Raw genomic sequence first — 12,601 nt, forward strand, 5'->3', positions numbered from 1 at the left:
GGTTTTATTATAGCTTAAGCATGAAGCCAGCGAAGGAAATCAAAACATCACCCCAAAATATGCCTTTGGGCATAAACGTGCTTCAGAGTTGAAGGCAATGAAGAGGCAGAAGTGCAGAAAAGCTGCCTCTATCCTCCCCTTCTTTCACTTAAAGGCAGGTTGTAAATTCTCCTCCTACTGGAGACAGACTCTAACCAGCCCAGAGACAGCACCAGAGGAGTCCACTGTGAGCAAAGCTCACCCCTTATCTGTTATCTCCTCCCATAAGCTTACCTTCCCATGTCTGGCTCCCTGGGCCGGCTTTCCTTTGTCCTGTCATCCTTCCACGCAGTGACTGTTCTTTGCTGAGGATGCTTTATGAGCCAGAGTCCAAGTCACCGCTGTGCGTTGCTTTCCGTGTGGGTTTCTCCCCCAGCACGTGCACTGTGCCTTTTGCTTCTCTCTTATTCCATCTTCCCTTCCCATGCAGGGTGTGTGGGAGGTGACTGGGAAACATCAAGGCCTCGCGTGTGGTCAGCATCTGCTCTCTCCTTTCATTAATTACTTGGGGGACACTTGTATTAGGCAGGCAACTTGAGTTTGTCTCTGAGTGGCTAGAAGGGTGAAGGCAGGGCTGTTTTCATTAATTTTGACTAAAATGGTCCCTTGGGTAGAACTAACACTTTATTGAGTAGAGTTTTCCTCTTACACAGAACCTAACAGAAGATAGATTAGCAGGAGAAAATGCATACAATTTTAATTTTATGTGTATAGGAGTTTCCGGGAAAAGGAGTGAAAAACCCAAAAAGCAGTTAAGACACTGGCGCTCATACACTTAATAAGGGGGGATAAATTGTGGAGGAGTGACTGGACAGAGAGAGTGGGTTTGAGTTCTTAGGGGCTATAATTGTGGGAAGGTGACTAGGAAAACTAAAGGTTCGTTTATTTCCTGACCGATGCAGCCACAGCGCCTCCTTTGGGCTTCCCAGGTGGCACAGTGGTGAAGAATCTGCCTGCTGATGCAGGAAGACTGAGGAGATATGGGTCAGGAAGATTCCCTGGGGGAGGGCACGGCAACCCACTCCAGCAGCCTTGCCTGGGAAATCCCATGGACAGAGGAGCCTGGCCGGCTCCAGTCCATGGCGCTGTAAAACTGTTATTTTAGACTTAGTGACTAAGCAACAAGTGAGGTCACCAAGTTTCTTATTATGGGAAGAGAACACCCTTACAAATGAAAATTTACATCCTGCCTTCTGGCAGAAAGGGTTAGGGCAGAGAATAGTTCCTGCATGTGCTGTTTCTCACTTGCCTTCAGGTCAAAAGGATCCTTACTCTAAACTGGCATATTTTGGGGTGGCGTATTCTAAATCCCTCCAGCTCCCTTAGCTGGACAAATTATCACCAACCCCATATAGTCTTGGCACCTGGTTTTTATACAGTATAGAAAAGCTAAACATATTTTGGTCTATGAATAAACATGAAAAACTGTACTATAAAGAAATGTTTGTCTCTGAAGATCGTGAGATGGGGAGCGTCCCTGATGGTTCAGTGGTTACAGTTTTGTGCTCCCACTCCAGAAGCGAGAGTTTGATCCCTGGTCGGGGAACTAAAATCCCACATACTGTGCAGTGCAGCCAAGAAAAATAAATGAAAGAAAAAAAAGAAAAATACATGAATTTTTTTAAAAAGATGGTATATAAAGCGAAGTTCTAAACACCTCTTTGAGTCCCTCATTTCTGAGTGCTCCCATGTGTATGTGTGACACTTATGTTAATAAACGTTAACAAAAGATTGTGAGATGGTCTGTATTTTAAAAATTTGGTAGTCTGCTCATAGAACACTGGTGTGTGAGAAACAGTTCATTATTGTCCACTTCCTAGTTTTCTTTGTAAAAGAAAGTTTATAAATGGTTAACAATTGTAATTACTATACGCAATTAAAACTACTGGAAACAATATGATTGAAGGGAAACAATTATGCATAAATAGTATGCGAGGAAAGTATGATGTGCTTTCTGTAAGGAAATGTATGAGGAATGAATGTGTTTTAGTTAAAGTTACTTTATAACTTTATTATAAAGTGGTATGACTGGTTTTTCCAGAATGAAAAGAGGAAAATAAACAAAGAGCTGAATGAACAGAAGAAAGCTGCAAAAGTTTTGCAGAAAAGAAATCTGATCTCATGCAGTCAAACCGAATAAGATTTGAGTGGATTCATTTATAAGGTTAAAAAAATAAGCCTTAAGGATAAAGCCGCGACACCATAAAATTCCTAGAAGAGAACATACACAAATTATTCTGACATAAATCGCACCAATGTTTTCCTTAGGTCTCCCAAGGCAATAGCAGTACAGGCAAATGTAAACAAACGGGACCTAATCCAATTTACAAGCTCTCGCACAGCAAAGGAAACCATAAACAAAGTGAAAAGACAGCCTGCAGACTGGGAGTAAATATTTGCAAATGATGCGACCAACAAGGGATCAACTTCCAAAACATACAGGTAGCTCCTTCAATAACAAAAAAAAACCAACTCAATCAAAAGATATGCAGAAGACCTAAACAGACATTTTTCCAAAGAAGATGTACAGACGGCCAATAGGCACATGAAAAGATGCTCAACATCACCAATTATTAGAGAAATGCAAGTCGAAACCACAATAAGGTACCACCTCACACCAGTCAGCATGGCCGCCATTCAGAAATCTGAAATCAATAATCACTGGAGAGGCCGTGGAGAAAAGGGAATCCTCCTACACTGTTGGTGGGGATGTAAATCGGTGCAGCCACCATGGAAAACAGTACGAAGATCTCTCAAAAAATGAAATCCAGCAATCCCATTCCTGGGCATATATTCAGACAAAACAGTAATTCAAAAGGGTACATGCACCCCTATGTTCATAACAGCACAGTCCCAGTAGCCAAGACATGGAAACACCCTAAATGCCCATCAGCAGAGGAACGGATAACGGAGGCGTGGTGTGCGTGCAAACCGCAGGAAACCCCACCCAGCCACCAAGCAGAGTGAACGCAGCCCATGGGCAGCAGCATGGATGGGCCTGGAGATTACCATCCTAAACAAACTCCGTATGTTATAACTTTCACGCGGAATCTATACAGCACAAATGAACCTGTCTACGAAACAGACTCACGACATAGAGAAGAAACGTGTGACTGCCAAGGGGGAGGGGTGGAAGGAAAGGGGTGGACTGGAAACTCGGGGCTGGCGGAGGCAGCTCTTCCATTTGGAATGGATGAATGATAACGTCCTACTGTGCACCACAGGGAACTATATCCAACCTTCTGGGATAACCATACTGGAAAAGAATATTTTAAAAAAAGAATGTATGTATGTGTAAAACAGAGTCACTTTGCTGTACAGCAGAGATTGGCACAGCATTGTAAATCAACTGTACTTCAATTTAAAAAAAAGAAATAAGAATATCAATACATGAAACAACAACAAAATAAAACACTGTCAAAAATTTTTTAATTGAGTTGAAATAAAAAAGATTAAGCGCTGCAGAAAGATACCCTTAAAAGAGACCGTATCTTTTAAAGCCCGAGGCCCTGAGCAGCATCCAACTACTCTTCAGTAAATTCCTAAAACAGATTCATTAGGCCCTGCCAGGCCCCTTGCTACAGCCCTCGTCTCCCCATTTAGAGACCTGATGGGGAGTGTCCGTTTATGCAAGACTTACGAGCAGTAAATGAGATTATCATCCCTATTCACCCACTGGTGCCAGACCCTGTACCCTCCTCACCCGAATGCCGGGGAACACCCAATATTTCTCTGTTTTGGACCTCAGAGATGCATTTTTCTGTATTCCCCTACAACCAGACTCTCAATATCTTTTTACCTTTAAATGAAGGGACCCGAGGCTACCCAAGACACTGGGACAGAGATGCTGCAGGGGTTTCCAGGATGGCCCTTATCTTTTTGAAAAGGCGTTAATGAAGGAACTGAGGGAACCAAGACTTGCAAAGGGAACTCTGCATGGCTTCTCACCGCGGGGGCTTCTCTCTCTGTGGAGCACCAGCTCTGGGGCGCAGGGGCTGCAGGAGTTGCAGCATGTGGGCTCAGTGGTTGCAGCCTGCAGGCTCTAGACCGCAGGCTCAGCAGCCGTGCCACACGCGCTCAGCCGCTCTGCAGCCTGTGGGCTCTTCCCAGGCCGGGGATTGAACCAGTGTCTCCCTGTACTGGCAAGAAGATTCTTATCCACTGCACCACCAGGGAAGTCCAAAATACATCCTTCCTTTCTGACCTTGATAAACTCCTCAGCCAGCCTGGAAGGCCGAGCCCAGTCTAAAATTATTGGTCTGCTTGGATTTCCTTATTGAAACCTTTGGCCATGGCCCAGCCCCTGCTCTCTCCTGCACCATAAGGGGTCCCAGGCATGTATGTGAACACGCAGCCCACTCATCACACGGCAGCCACCCTGAAAATTGAAGAATCTAAGCTACTCCATTTTGTAAAGTTCCGGGAAAAGAGCCTCTGGAAATCCAAGAGCCTTTGGAAATCCCCTGACCTCACCCCACCACCTGCGAACCAATCAGAACCCTTGGCCAGCCCAGGGAAATTAGAATCAAGCCAGGGAAATGAGAACCAATCAGAACTCAACACCTAACCCTTCCCCAGAAGGTGACCAATCAGACCCAGAGACTCCCGTTTTTCGAATTTTTCGCGCGGGAATACCCTATATAAGCAATGTGACCCAGAGCTTGGGGCTCCTCCCTATAGCTGCTGCGTGGTATTGGTGGGAGCCCCAGCGCGAGCTTGGTAATAAAAACTCTCTTGCTTTTGCGTTGGATATCGGCTCCCTGGTGGTCATTGGGAGATTTCGCGACTTGGGCATAACACAAATAGCAGTCCTTGGCCCAGGGACATGTTTGCTGGCATCACAGTCTACATTGGAGGATGGTTGCTGAGCAGAGGTCTGCAAGGACCTGGCAGAAAGCACTAGGCTGCTTGGTTATTTTTGAGTTTTTTTTCTAGAGGAAAGTCAAGTTTTATCACTTTAGGAATCCTAAAAGGATTGTACACAATAGCTTACAGTGAATAATGTTGGATTCGTGATCTCCAAAGAAGATTTAGCTTTGGGACCAGGGACCAGGCTTGACGGATCACTCAAGAGCTTTTGTGCAGCGGAGTTTATTAAAGTAACAAAAGGGACAGAGAGAGCTTCTGACACAGACATCAGAAGGGGGATGAGAGTGCCCCCCTCACTAGTGTTAGCAAGGGAATTATATACTTTTTAAATTAGTTATTACAATAAGTCAAAAGAATGTCTCAAGGTTGTAAAAATTTTACCAGACCTGCTCCCACAATTTACACTTTAAGATAACAGGACTAGAACATAACAATAGCAAAATTTTACCAGACCCATTCCGGCAATATACTTTCTAAGATATCAGAATTAGTCAGAAGGTTTTCAGGAAGGAGAAACTCTCCTCAAGCAGGATACATTGTTGCTATATAATCCTTAGTACAGAGTTTAAACGGAGTTGTCTGTTGTATAATCAGCAGTTCCGGGCTTAAAGAAAAAAACGTTTTATGTGACTAAGATTAAAGAATGCAGAGAAAAAGAAAAGACATTTGTCCTTTCCTCCTCCTTGAGAATTCCAGACCCCTGTCTCCTCCTCAGGGCACCCGGACTTCTTATCAACATGACTAGGAATTGACCCTCTCATTCTCCCCCTTTTCTTTTAGGAGAATTATGTTGCCAAGGGAAAGGGGCGTTGTTTTCATTCCATAACTACCTCTTGCTGTTGAAGGGCGCTGTCCCTAAATTGTTGAGGCAACATATTCTCCTAACCCTCATATTGAGGGTCTCTGATCCAGGGGGCCCCAAGTAATAGATGGAGGAGGCTGTGGCTCTCTTAGGAGCCTGGACAACCGTTTATAACCTAAAAGCTTTCAAACGGTTAGAAACAAACCCCGTCATACAGTTACAGATGTGAGGCAAAATAGTCATTAAACCAGGTTAGAACACAATCGAAATTAAAAGTTGCATTATGTCCAAAGTTATATCAGTCCATCTTGGGACTCCTAGATGCCATCAGATCAAGAAGAGGCGTCACATACAACTGTCGTTGGTGAAGGTATTCTCAGAGTTGAAGAAAGACCTTTCCTTGAAGTGGAATAACCCACCATGGGAAGCCTTCAGTTGAAGAGAAGGTTGAAAAGCTGAAAGCTGAGTCACATACTTAGTTAATTCCAAGGCTTCAAGGTCTATAACCATGTCTGTGAGTAAGAAGGGTCTTCCATAGATACGTTCAAAGGGGGACAGTCACTCCTTTTGGGGGGCAGTCCGAGTCCTCATTAAAGCTATGGGTAGAACTTTAAGCCAATCGTCCTGAGTGTCTTGAGTCAATTTATGCAGACGTCTCTGAAGAATGTCGCTAGCCTTTTCTACCTCGTCTGAAGACTGGGGCGTCCGGGAAGTGTAAGTGATATTCTGTCCCTGGCGCTTTTGACGCCCCTTGAGTTACAGCAGCTTTAAAGGCAGAGCCGTTGTGGCTCTGGAGGCTCTGTGGCAGCCCAAACCAGGGAACAATTTCACGTGTTAAAATTTTTATATCTTCCTTAGCCTGTTCATTACAGTAGGGAAAGGCCTCAACCCATTCAGTAAAGTGTCTACCCAGACCTGTAAGCAAGAAAAATCCGTTTGTTTTTGGCTTATGAGTAAAAGGAACCACAGCCTCCTTTATTATTTGTAAAGCTTGAACTAGTCTCCATTTATTGTTCGACTTTTTCACACAAAAAATAGGAGTGTTGCATGGACTATTACAGGGAATTAATAACCCCTGCTCCCTTGAATTCCCAATGATGGCTTTTAACCCTTCCTTACGGGCTTTAGTGGGTACTGCTTTTGATGTGGAAATAGGTGAGGGTCTTTGAGCTTGATAATGACAGGAAAAACATTTTGTGCTCGACCACCGTTTTTCCATCAGCCCACACTTTAGGATTTACATTTTGTTCAATTAATGGGAGAGAAAGAGCAGGCTCCATATTCATGAAAATGGAGACTTGGACCTTGCTCAGTATATCCCTTCCCAGAAGGGGTGAGGGAGACTCCAGCACGATCAGAAACTCGTGAGAAAACAGCACAGAGTCCCAGTCACAGCTTAAGGGATGACTGATATAATAGCGTTTGGCTTGTCCTGACAGCCCCATTATGGTAGTGGATCAGGAGGAAAGCAGACCAGGGGCTTCAGTGAGCACAGAGAAAGTTGCCCCAGCACCCAAAAGGAAATCAATGGATTGGCCCCCACAGTTATTCATCCCCTGGGTTCCTGGGGTGTTATTAGGACAGGAGCTTGTGTGGGGACCCCTGGGCACCTTCAGTCCTGATTGTCCTGAGACCCCGACCCCTGGGGCCTACACCTCTGAGGGCAGTCTCTCCTCCAGTGTGGTCCTTTACAGACTGGACAGGGAGCAGGGGGCAGCTTAGACATCTGAGAGCAACTTGGTTTGAGATGCCCCTCCTTTCCACAGTACTAGCAAGCCTGGCCCTTTTCACCTGGGCTCCTCTGGGCATTTTTCTCTTCAGGCTGATTCATAACGTTTTCCGCAGTCATCACTAGAGCCTGGACCTTTTCTTTGGTTCTTTTTCTGTTGTTTTTCCTCCTCATATTCTTCACTGTAATATATTGTCTGAGCCAGCTGCAACAATTTTTCTAAAGACTGATTTGGTCCAAACACCTGTTTTTGTAACTTACAGTGATATCTGGAGCTGACTGAGTGAGAAATTTCTCTTTTAAGGTTGTCTCTCCCTCTGCATTCTCAGGAGAAATACTAGTGATCTTTCTAAGGCCTGCCCAAAGTCTCTCTAGGAAACTGCCGGGAGTTTTTTTCTCTCCTTGTTCTATATCAGCCAACTTAGCATAATTTAGAGGCTAAGTTCGAGCTCTCTTAGCCCTTCAATAATGCAATTGACGAAGCGGGTCTGCCCCCATATCCCTTTTTCTTTGTGATCATCCCAATCTGGGTCTGCTATGGGAACTGCTTGGCTCCCCATAGGGAGGAGAGCTATTTCATGCTCCCGCTTTCCCCTTGCCTCACCCTCAATCCATTCATCTCCAAAAGCAGTACCTTCCCCCCAAAACTCGATCTCTCGAGTCAGAGGAGTCAGTGTCTGTCCCAAGACATACACTACGTATCTCCAAGTAAGCTCATAAAGTAAAGTTAGTCCTGTAAAGGCTACTATGTACTTTTCTGGACCCTGTAGATCATCTCCCAGATCTCTCTTTATCTGTTGTACCTCTGGGCAAGAAAAGGGCTTGTGGATTTTTATGGGCTGGTTATTTCCCCCAGTGGGGGCCTCCTGAAGAGGCAGTGAGTTCTGTGGCTGTTCCTCAGCCCCTCTAGCTACCCTCCGCATATGTTCCCAGGGATAGATTAGAGAAAACTGCTGCTCCTCTTTCTCATCCTGTTTTGGTTGTCTGCCGCCTCCTCTACTTTGACTGAGTTCCTGTTGAAACCAAAGTAGTCTGAGGCTGCATTGGAACTGGGGCTGTTTGAACTTCTATTGAGCCTGAGGCAACACTTCCTAGAGGGATTCCGTGACCCTCAGCTTGCTCAGCTGTGAGCCCCAAGGCAGAGGCAGAGTAAGAGGGCAGGAGGGAGCTGAGGGCTTTACACCCAAATCTGTACCCTTAGGACGTAAGTCTGGTGTATCTCACAGAGAGAAAAAGGGTAACACTTGCTGCCCTTCTGCTCGTTTCCGCTGCCTTCTACGGAACCAGTCTAGCTGTAAAACAGTATCGCAATTAAAAGACCCTTCAAGCTGCCATCGTCTGCCACCCTCCCGCAGATACTGTGGGCACGCGGATTTGCAAAAGAAAGTCAGGCGTGTGTCTTCTTTAAACTCTGGGGGTCAAACTTATCCCAGCTTTTCAGGACACAATCCAAGGGTGTGAGTCTGGAACTTTGAGCAGCTCCCATCTGTAAGAGAGAAAAAAGCGGCAACCAGCACCTTTGCTTCCTTCCATCGGAGGTGTTCCCCCCTGCTGTAGATGGGGGTGTAGACAGGCTTTCCACCAAAGCTTCCCTTCCCTGGCTGGACTTGGCCTGTCCCTTCTAGGTGCAGGCGCCCTACTCGTCCCTCCCGGTTCTACCACCGAGGTGGGGTGGAGATGCACCAGGGGGAGGCGTGAGGGCATCCCGAGTTGATTTCCAGTTCCATACCACCACGGCCTTCGCTTGATTTTCCCGAGTCGTTTCCTGGAATGTTTCCCAAGGGAGCACTACTAGGGGAAGCACCCGTCTTCCGGGTGCCTGTTCCCGCTCCTGAGTACAGTCCTGACAGCAGCGGACGAATCGTTGCCGCATCAGTAAGGCACTGGAGAGCTTTCTCCAGTCCACTAAGAGCTAGTACTACCACAGGAAGAAGCCCACTGTACTCCCAAACTGGGATTCCTGACCTACGTTCTTAGAAACCTCCTGCTCGCTGGCAGCACTCCCATCCGCATAGTCTGGACGCACAGCTATGGCAAGGACTCACTTTTAGGGCTCTGGCCCCTGAGACAGTCAGCCAGGAGAGAGACTCCCCTGGAGCTAAAGTTCTGCCTAGTTCCCCATGGGTTCCCCCTGACTACTAAGCTTGGGATCTAAGTAAAAGTACGTAGTGATGGCATGAATCACAAGTCCATGCAATTGCCCACGCAATTACGAAATGGTCAAAAGGACCAGGAAAGGTGACCGAGAAAGGAAAGTTCGGTCCACACGCTTTGCTCATCTCTGGTCGCTCCCTAGCAGGGACCTTGGGTGTCTCTTGGCATTGGCAGGTCGGTATAAACACCCAACAAGGCTCCCCTTTTTGGGGCTGCCGTCAGTCATAATGAGGTACCGCAAAACCGCAGATCAGGGCTCATCACTTGCTTCGTGCAGGGCATGTCATTCATTCACAGAAGCACACCGAAGAGTTAGTAAAGTGGAAAATGTATATACTGAGAAAGCAGAGAGGCTAGAGCTCTGAGTGTTCTTACCTTGTCCTGAAGATCCTGGACAAGCCCTCAAGATGACAGCTTATGGTGAACAATATTGGATTTGTGATCTCCGAAGAAGATTTATCTTTGGGACCAGAGACCAAGCTTGATCACTCAAGAGCTTTTGTGTAGCAGAGTTTTATTAAAATAAGAAAAGGGACAAAGAAAACTTCTGACATAGACATCAGAAGGGGGACGGAGAGTGCCCCGCTCACTAGTCTTTAGCAAGGGAATTATTTTTTAATTAGTTGTTACAATAAATCTAAAGAAGGTCTCAAGGTTGTAAAAATTTTACCAGACCCACTCCCACAATATACATTCAAAAATGTCAGAATTAGTGAGAAGGTTTTCAGGAAGGAGAAACTGTCCTCAAGCAGGACACACGGTTGTTATATAGTCCTTAGTACAGAGTTTAAACTCAGCTGTTTGTTGTGTGATCATCAGTTCTGGTCTTAAAGGAAAAACATTTTATGTGACTAAGACTAAAGAATGTAGAGGAAAAAAAAGACGATTTTCCTTTCCTCCTTGAGAATTCCAGACTCCTATCTCCTCTTTGAGAACCCCAGACCCCTCTCTCCTCCTCGGGGAACCTGGACTTATCAACCTGCCTAGGAATTGACTCTCATACATGGACAAGAGGGTAGAAATACTGAAATGTACAAATGTATTTTCCATGATCAATGTTGATTTCATTACTTTGCAGACAATAGTTTTCTTCTATGGGTTTCTGAAAATAGAGCAACCTTCTCACTGACGTGTTCTCAATCTTTCCCTTTATATTTTAGAAACTAGAAAGATTTCGACATTTCTTGTTGCTGTTGTTTAATTGCTCAGTTGTGTCCGACTCTTTATGACCCCATGGACTGTAGCCCAGGTTTCTCTGTCCATGAGATTTTCCAGGCAGGAATACTGGAGTGGGTTGCCATTTCCTTCTCCACAGGAGGCTGTTTGATCTTAAACTTTCAGCATCCAGGGACTGGCCCTGGGGGGACATGTCTCTCTGTCCCTGCAGAGAGGCTGGCAGAGGCAGCCCCCTGAGGCTTAGGTCCATGGTCTAGCTACGGGTGATTGACATGGCATGCCTGTCTAACGTCAAACTATCTTTGAATTCCTGCTATAAATGCAATTTGATATATGTTTTTAGTCTGCTTAGGTTTCCATAACAAAATATCACACACTGGATGCCTTTAAAGACAGAAATTTATTTTCGTAGAGTTCTGGGGCCTAGAAGTCTGAGATCAGAGGGTCACAATCAGCCTCTTGTGTGGACCGGGTTCCTGGCTTGCAGACTCCAGCACTTAACAGAATCTCACTGCGAGAGTGAGATGGGCAGACGCAGAGAAAGAACTTCTCTTCTAAAAAGCCCACACTTCTGTTGGCTTAGGACCTCATCCTTAACAACCTCACTTAACCTTACTTACCTCCTAAGGACCCCATCTCCAGATGCAGTCACATGAGCAGTGAGGGCTGCTCATATGAACTCGAGGGAGATACAGTCCAGTCCAGAACCCCAAACTGAGAAGTTGTGAGGGTGAACTGTTTCAGAATTTGAACTTTTTTTTTTTTTTTTTTTTTTCAGAATTCTCTGGTGGTCCAGTTAAGACTCCCATGCTTCCACTGCTGGGCATGAAAGTTTGCTGCTACGAGCCAAGAACACGCCGGAATTTGTGGCCTCCAGAGGAGATGAATTCGATCCAGGGCCAGAGATGAGGCTTGATCACTCGGAGCTTTTTGTGTAGCAAAGTTTTATTAAAGTATAAAAAGAGATAGAGAAAGCTTCTGACATAGACATCAGAAAGGGGCAGAAAAAGTGCCCCCCTGATAGTTTCTAGCAAGGCGTTATATGCCTGTTCATGATGGTGTGATTGCTAATCTAGAGCCAGACATCCTGGAATGTGAAGTCAAGTGGGCCTTGGAAAGCATCACAATGAACAAAGCTAGTGGAGGTGATGGAATTCCAGTTCAGCTGTTTCAAATCCTGAAAGATGATGCTGTGAAAGTGCTGCACTCAATATGCCAGCACATTTGGAAAACTCAGCAGTGGCTACAGGACTGGAAAAGGTCAGTTTTCATTCCAATTCCAAAGAAAGGCAATGCCAAAGAATGCTCAAACTACTGCATAATTGCACTCATCTCACATGCTAGTAAAGTAATGCTCAAAATTCTCCAAGCCAGGCTTCAGCAATACGTGAACTGTGAACTTCCTGATGTTCAAGCTAGTTTAGAAAAGGCAGAAGAACCAGAGATCAAATTGCCAACATCCGTTGGATCATAGCAAAAGCAAGAGAGTTCCAGAAAAACATCTATTTCTGCTTTATTCACTATGCCAAAGCCTTTGACTGTGTGGATCACAATAAACTGTGGAAAATTCTTCAAGAGATGGGAATACCAGACCACCTGACCTGCCTCTTGAGAAACCTGTATGCACGTCAGGAAGCAACAGTTAGAACTGGACATGGAACAGCAGACTGGTTCCAAATAGGAAAAGGAGTACGTCAAGGCTGTATATTGCCACCTTGCTTATTTAACTTCTATGCAGAGTACATCATGAGAAACGCTGGACTGGAAGAAAGGCAAGCTGGAATCAAGATTGCTGGGAGAAATATCAATAACCTCAGATATGCAGATGACAC

This window comes from Capra hircus, chromosome 11 (genome assembly GCF_001704415.2).
Source record: "Capra hircus breed San Clemente chromosome 11, ASM170441v1, whole genome shotgun sequence".
Lineage (NCBI taxonomy): Eukaryota > Metazoa > Chordata > Mammalia > Artiodactyla > Bovidae > Capra > Capra hircus.